Consider the following 7,891-nt stretch of genomic DNA (forward strand, 5'->3'; position numbering starts at 1 on the left):
TTTGGCCGCTCCCGGCCACCGCAGCCTCGACCTGCTGGGCTCCAGCGATCCTTCCGCCTCAGCCTTCCGAGTAGCCGGAACTACAGGCATGCGCTACCACGCCCGGCTGATTTTTTGATTTATTGTAGAGATGAGGTCTCGCTGCCCAGGCGGGTCTCGAACCCACGGGCTCAGGCAATCCACTCACCTCAGCCTCCCAAAGGCGCGGGATTACAGGCTGAGCCACCGAGCCTGGCAGTATTCCCATTTTAGACAAGAAAGCTGAGGCTTAGAGAAGTTGGCCACTTGCTCCTGGGTCACAGAACCTGTTACTGGTGGCTGAACTCAGTCCGTGGAATTCCAGGTTCCAAGTTTCTAGGGAATTCCAGGTATCACTAAAGCAGAAAGGTCTTAGCAGCCAGAACCCTAGGACGAGGCTTTTGAAGACTTAAAACCAAATGGAAAAATCTAAAGGAAAGGGGCAATTTTCCATGAACTTTTGTTGCTCTTGAAGCTCTCCAAATCTGCACGTTTCAAAATGTACTGAGCTTGATGTATTTTAAAGGTCTAAATTGACAGTGTAATTCTAGATCATCATAGGTTCTTAAAACTGCAGAGTAGGTCTGTTTCTCCCAAAATTTCCATTTCTCTCTCCAGGAAGAGGGAGGGAAATTTTTGTCCCTGGTTTTAAAATGTCCTGCATTTTCATATCTCCTGATGAAGTCGTGTTTAAGGCTGGAGTCAGATCTTGGCTTTCCCTCGCTCAGCCTCAGCTTCCTCCTCTGTGGAGTGGAATTCTTTCATGGATGGTTGTGAGGATTTAATGCTTGGATAGGTTTAGGGCCAGCTCATCAGTAAGCTCTAAGTGCATGTTTTTTTGTTTTTTTTTTGAGTTGGAGTCTCACTCTGTCGCCCAGACTGGAGTGCAGTGGCCGCTTCCAGTCACCGCAGCCTCAACCTGTTGGGCTCCAGTGATCCTTCCGCCTCAGCCTTCCGAGTAGCCGGAATTACAGGCATGTGCTACCACGCCCGGTTGATTTTTTTATTTATTGTAGAGATGAGGTCTCGCTGCCCAGGCGAGTCTCGAACCCGCGGGCTCAGGCAATCCACTCACCTCAGCCTCCCAAAGGCGCGGGATTACAGGCTGAGCCCGGCTGCTCTAAGTGCATGTTAAGTGGCAGTTATTTCTTAGACGGGAAGCTGGACTGGGCAAGGTGGCTCATGCCTGTAATTCCAACACTTTGTGAGGCTGAGGTGTGAGGATCACCTGAGGCCAGGAGCTGGAGACCAGCCTGAGTAACACAGTGAGACCCTGCTGCTACAAAATTTTTGTAGAAAGTTAGCCAGGCATGCTATTGCAAGCCTGTAGTTCCAGCTACTCGGGAGGCTGAGGTGGATTGGTTGAGCCCAGGAGGTCGAGGCTGCAGTGAGCTATGATCTCATCACTACACTCCTGCCTGGGTGGCAGAGTGAGGCCCTGTCTCTGAAAAACAAAAGTGGTGTTGGAGGCACAAGGTCAGAAATAGAATTCTACAGGACGAGCTTTCAGGGGTAGTGGTGAAGAGAGAGACTGGAGACCCGGTTTGGGGAACCCCTGCCTCCTGGGCTCAGGAGCCACGTGGAGAAGGAGAAGCAGCTGGAGAAGCAGGAGGAGGATGGATGTGCTGCCATGGAAACTGGAGGAGGAGGGCGTTCCCAGGGGGAGGGAGTGATGGATAATGTCAAATGTCAGAAGAGAGGATGGGAGTAGGGAGGGCAGGTGGGTGATGGGAGGAAACCATAGCCCTCAGTCTCAGACTCTTTTTTTTTTTCTTTTTGAGTCAGGGTCTCGCTGGAGTATAGCGGCAAGATCATGGCTCACCCCAGCCTCTACCTCCTGGGCTCAGGCGATCCTTTAGCCTCAGCCTCCCGAGTAGCTGGGACTACAGGTGCACACCACCATGCCCAGCTAATATTTTTGATTTCTTGTAGAGAGGAGGTCTTGCTATGTTGCCCAGGCTGGTCTCGAACTCCTGGGCTCAAGTGATCCTCCTGCCTTGGCCTCCCAAAGTGCTGGGATTATCGGAATGGGCCACCGTGCCTGGTTGCAAGCTCAGTCTCCTACATCAGGAGTCCTCAAGCCCCACACCACAGACCAGTACTGGTCTATAACCTGTTGGGAACCGGGCTACACAGCAGGAGGTGAGCAGTGGGGATCAGAGCTCTTGTCAGATCAGTAGCCACATTAGATTCTCATAGGAGCATGAACCCTGATGTGAACTGCGCATGCGAGGAACCCACGTTGCACACTCCTTAAAAATCCAATGCCTGGTGATCTTCTCCCCCAGGTCCTTGGGAAAATTGTCTTCCGTGAAACCGAGCCCTAATGCCAAAAAGGTTGGAGACTGCTGCCCTACATGGCTCTGGCAGCCCCCCAAATCTCAGCTCTAAAGCTAATGGCTGTGTGGCCTAGACAAGGGATTTGTCCTCTCTGAGCTTCTGTTTCCTCCTAGATCTAAGGTAGGTAAGGGAATGGGCCTCTAATAAGAGTACTGGCTTTGCTGGATTCTCAGCCACATGCTAGCAGTGTGATCTTAGGCAAGTCACTTCACCTTCAAAAGCTCCCTTTGAAAGCTGGAGATATCACAAGCAGAGTGCCTGGCACATTGTGGGCCTTTGGTACAGGGGTATTCTCTAATAATTATGCAGGTTTCAAAGCCAGCTGCTTTAAGGAGGGTCACTTGGCTTGAAATTCGAATTGCTTCTCAGGGCTACCAGCTTCCTGAGAGGACTTGGAAGAAAAGTCCAGCTAGGCATCTGCTGGGTGTCAGGCCAAAGACCGGCCCTGGAATCAGTGACAGCCCTAGCCTAGGACCTGGCTCTAGCTGCCCGCCCTGCCTAGCAACCACTGCAGATCCTGCCTGGGAGCCAGCCCCAGAGGCTCCAAAGCCCCTTGGAAGTGACCCTCGAGATCCTGGCCCCAGCACTCATATGCCTCTCTCCCATCATGTGTTTATTCCTTTATTTCACTTCTGGGCACCGCGCTGGGAGCTGGAGTGAGAGTCAGGACTGGCTCGCCCCATCCAAGCTCGCAGATGTCGGGGGTGGGGAGACCAGGACAGCTGGCTGTGTGACTCTGGCTGCCGGGGGCTGGGGCTTCAAAGTGGGGCTTAGAAAGGGGCGGTTGAGGGCCCTCAAGGTAGACATAACAGTGCCGTAGGGTGCAGCACTACGAGGTCCTCCTGACTTCTAGCCCCAGCACCATCTTGAGGGAGGAGCCGTTTCCAGAATGCGGGTGCATTCACACACTCCAGTTCAGTGAGAGCCATTGGAATACTGTCAGTGAGTGATGCACAACACTTACGTAGAGTTACTCATTTAATCCTCGCAGCATGACTGAGGTAGACATTATTATCATGGCCTCCATTTTAAAGGTGAGGAAACTGAGGCTCAGAGAAGGGAATGACTCAGCCAAGGTCACCTGGCTTGTCAGTGGCCCATCCAGGATCCCATCTCAGGTCTGCCAAGTCCACTTCCTCTGCGTTCCTCCTTCTGCCTCCCAAGAGGAAATGCTTTCTGATTACACAGAGGTCTCTAGGGAGACTCAGGTCCAGCTCACGGTCATGGACTGAGCATTCCCTGTGCCGGCTTCTGTGCCTCATCTCTCGGGCTACAGAGGCGCATGCCAGCCACCCAAAAAACTGCTGTGACCTTCCCATCCCTGCCTTGGAAGTCCTACTTGCTCTCTGATTTTCTGACTCCTGCCGTGTATTTGCTGTGTGACCTTGGGCACATCATTTCACTCTCTGAGCCCACTTCCTCAAGCATGGATGACAGTGCTTACCTGGGTAAGAAGTTGAGAAGATTTAGAAAGAGACTGTGAGTGAAGGACCTTGTCTGCCTTGGTCATGAAAGTGCTCCCAGCAAATGCAAGTGGGCTTGCAGGAATTTCTCCACCAAGAAGATGCACGGGATCCCTGGCACTTGGCGAGTGCCCACAAGTGGAGCTTTTCAGTGTTGTCTAATGTTTTGGATTATGGCTGCTCCAACCCATGCTTAATGCTGGGTCGGGGCAGAGAACTTTCTTTCAACCGTCTCCTTGAGTTTCAGAAGGTGGGCCGGCATGTGCTGGAGAGAGGAGTTCTCAAGAGGACGTCTCCCTATGCTCTTCCAACATGGCCGTCCTCACCAGGACTGCCCTCCCAGCACCCAAGAGGCAAGAGGCAGCCTGGAAGGGAAGAAAGGCCCCTGGTGGCACTGGTCTGGGCCATGTGTGTCACAGGGATGGAGTTCCTTGGTGGGTGCTGGTACAGGAGACCTCTATCTAGAATCTCTTCTTGGAATGAGGCCCAAGACAGGAAATGGAATGTGGTTTTGATTCTCTGTCATCCACTTCCTTGCTGTGACATTGGCCAGGTCTCTCCCTCTCTGGGTGTCCACACAGTGGAGGGGTAGAAGCAGGAGTTGGTGGATTCTGAGGGCTCTGCTATCCCAGAAGACGATCAAGACGTTTTTCTTGTGTTCCTTGATCCCAGAAACAGATATCTATTGGTGAAATCCACTGGGCATTTGCCCAGAGACAGGGAAAAGCAAGCCTGGGGTCTGGTGTCTGTAACTGGGGCTGCCCCACTTTGGGGGCCTGGGGGGCGGGCATAACAGCAGTGAAGCTTGACCCAAACACCTGGCCTTCTGCCGAGCCCAGGCTCCATCTCGGTGCCAAGGACCCAGCCTTCTGTTTTCTCAATAAAGTGAGCACTTTTCTCAGTATTGGCATCTCAGGCTCTTTCTTTGGCTCTCCTCTGTGTTCCCTCAAGCCTCAGCCTGAGGGGTGACATAGACCTGCCTGCTCACACTGGAAAGTCCAGCCCCTACTCCCAGGACTTGCACTGTCGAAAGAGCCCCAGTTGGACGAGAGAGGCAGACCCCCAAGGCAGCTGCAGCCACTTCCTGGAGCAAGATCCAAACCAAACCAGGACTTCGGGCTCCCTCCGCCTCCCCCATTCCCCAAGTTGGCTCCTCTTCTTCCCTGTGGCCCCTCTACCCTAAGTTCCTCATCTTCCAGGGCCCTGCCCTCCCTCACATGCCTTTTGGGGCTCCCATTCTCCCTCCTTTCCATCCCTCCCCATTCTTACTACCTTCCGATTCCCCTGCTCCTCAGTGGCCCTCCCTTCAGGCTTTACCAAAACTCAGCCCTAGGGGTGAGAATCGGAGCCCCATGTTCCCCAGGCGACCTTCTCCCCCTCCTCAGTGTTCTCAAATAGTTGCTGGGCCATGGTTAATAAGTAACTCTGGAAGGGAATTACTTCCTGACCCAGATCTGCCTTCCCACCACTTATGTCCATAAGAGGCCACCAGAGAGAGGCTCAGTGCAGTGGTTCATGCCTGTAATCCCAGTACTTCAGGAGGCCAAGATGAGAGGATTGCCTAAGCCCAGGAGTTTGAGACCAGATTGGGCAACATGGCGAGACCTCATCTCTACAATAAAAAAATAGCTAGGTGAGGTGGCGTGGGTCTGTAGTCCCAGCTACCTGGAAGGCTGAGTTGGAAGGATCGCCTGAGTCCAGGAGGTCAAGGTTACAGTAGCTATGAGCATGCCACTGCACTCCAGCCTGGGCAAAAGAATGAAACTCTGACTCAAAAAAAAAAAAAAGGCCACCAGAGCCTGGTGCCCTGGCCTCCCAACCTCCCTTCAAAGACCCAGCTTTGAGGCCAGGCTCTGTGGCTCAGCCTGTAATCCCAGCGCTTTGGGAGGCTGAGGTGAGTGGATTGCCTGAGCCCGCAGGTTCGAGACCTGCCTGGGCAACTTTGCGAGACCTCATCTCTACAATAAATCAGAAACTAGCCACTCGTGGTAGCGCGTGCCTGTACTTCCAGCTACTTGGAAGGCTGAGGTGGAAGGATCACCAGAGCCCAGCAGATCGAGCCTGCAGTGGCCAGGAGCTGCCACTGCACTCCAGTCTGGGTGACAGAGTGAGACTCCAACTCAGAAAAAAAAAAAAAAGACCCAGCTTTAGGGAAGACCTCAGCAGGGGCTGTTTACCCTGGGGCCTGCTCACTCTTGGGGTCTGCTCAGGTCAAGGTGATGAGCTCCAAGGTGGATGGGCAGCCCGTGCCCTGTACTGGGATCTCAACACCCCTCAGAGCAGACCGTGGCAGGGGCAGGGTTACCAGGCTGCCTGGGCTGAGAGTGGGGCTGACTGTTTGGCCTTGCCCAACTCACAGAAAGGGACTCAGTCAAGGAGACTTCAAGAGGCCTGACAGCTCTACCCAGATCCAGCGCCCGCGAAGGCTGGGCAGGACAGCTCTGAAGGTGAGAGTCAAGGGTGGGAGGTGTGTGTGTGTGCACAGCACACGCGAGAGCATCTGGGTGTGAATGCAAGCGAGTGCACACAATGGGGAGTCTTTATTCACTTGGTGTATACCCTGAGGAAAAGCTTATTTGTATGACTACTCTAGGCCTCGCTTTCCCCCTTTGTAAACTAAGATAGTCATCATTGAAACTCATCTGCCAGGACTCTTCTGAGGACCCAATAAGACAACAGCTGCGCATGGGAACTGGGGCACATTATTACTGATGGGGAAAATCCACTCTGCCCTTAACTGTCAATAGCTCCTAGTTACCTAGAAAATCTAGATGACTTCTCAGGCCCCTTCCCGATGGGGGCTTCCAGGAATCTAAGTTGAAGCCTACCTGCCAGTGGTCTCATGCTCTCTTGGAGGGGAAGGGAACACACCACAGGAAGAGGACTACTGAAGTCCATTTTGGGGCAGGTGATTCTCAGAGAAGGGAGGCTCCTCTTGTGTGCCCATTCGTCACCCTTCCGGGTCGGCTCCGCTGGCTCTGCCTCCAGGACACCTTCTCTGAGGGCTCCAGGCACACTCCTGGATCCCCACTTGGATCTCCCACAGTTGCTGTCAGGGCACCCCCTCTGAGCAAGACCTGCTTTCTCTCAGTAGGCCGCTGGGTCCTCTTAGTGTGGCCAGACACAGGGGAACTCCCACTACTCCCCAAGGGAAAAAGGAAAGAGGAAAGGAGCATTAGGGGTTTTTTCTTCAATAACGTTTATGAGGCTCCTTGGTCTCGTATCAAAGTAATATGTGTTCATTCTAGAAACTGAGAAGCCTGATAAACATTGGAAAAAGGGGGAAAAACATCACCCATAGTTCCTCATGCTTAACATTTGGGGACCACATGCCCAAAGCAATTGACAGATTCTACACAACCCCTATCAAAATACCAGCATCATTCTTCGCATAGGAAAAGCAATCCTGAGAAGAAAAAAAAACCGAGCTTAGGTCAGGCACAGCTAATGTAATCCCAGTATTTTGGGAGACTGAGGGAGCAGGATTACTTGAGACCATGAGTTTGAGACCAGCATGGGCGACAGAGCAAGACCCCATATCTACAAAAAATATTTTAAAAATTAGTCTCTAACTTAAAAAAAAATTAGCCTGGCATGGCGGCATATGTCTGTAGTCCCAGTCACTCAGGAGGCTGAGGCAAGAGGATTATTTGAGTCAGAGAGTTAAAGGTTACAGTGAGTTATAATCATGCTACTGCCTGGGTAACAGAGTGAGACCTTACCACTTTTTCTTTCTTTCTTTCTTTCTTTTTTTAGCCAGAGTCTCACTTTTTTGCCCAGTCTGGAGTACAGTGGCATGCTCATGGCTACCACAGCCTCAACCTGCTGGGCTCAGGTAATCCTTCTACCTCAGACTTCCAAGTAGCTGGACCCAAAGGCGCACACCACCATACCCAGCTAATTTTTTGATTTATTGTAGAGACAGGTCTCACCAAGTTGCCCAGGCTGGCTTTGAATCCCTGAACTCAGGCAGTCTCTGGCCTCTGCCTCCCAAAGTACTGGGATTATAGGTGGGAGCCATTGCGCCTGGCTGAGACCCTGTCTCTTAAAAAAAAAAAAGCCGAAGCTAG

Source organism: Carlito syrichta, unplaced genomic scaffold (genome assembly GCF_000164805.1).
Source record: "Carlito syrichta isolate Samal-C Ts95f unplaced genomic scaffold, Tarsius_syrichta-2.0.1 Scaffold307198, whole genome shotgun sequence".
Taxonomy (NCBI): domain Eukaryota; kingdom Metazoa; phylum Chordata; class Mammalia; order Primates; family Tarsiidae; genus Carlito; species Carlito syrichta.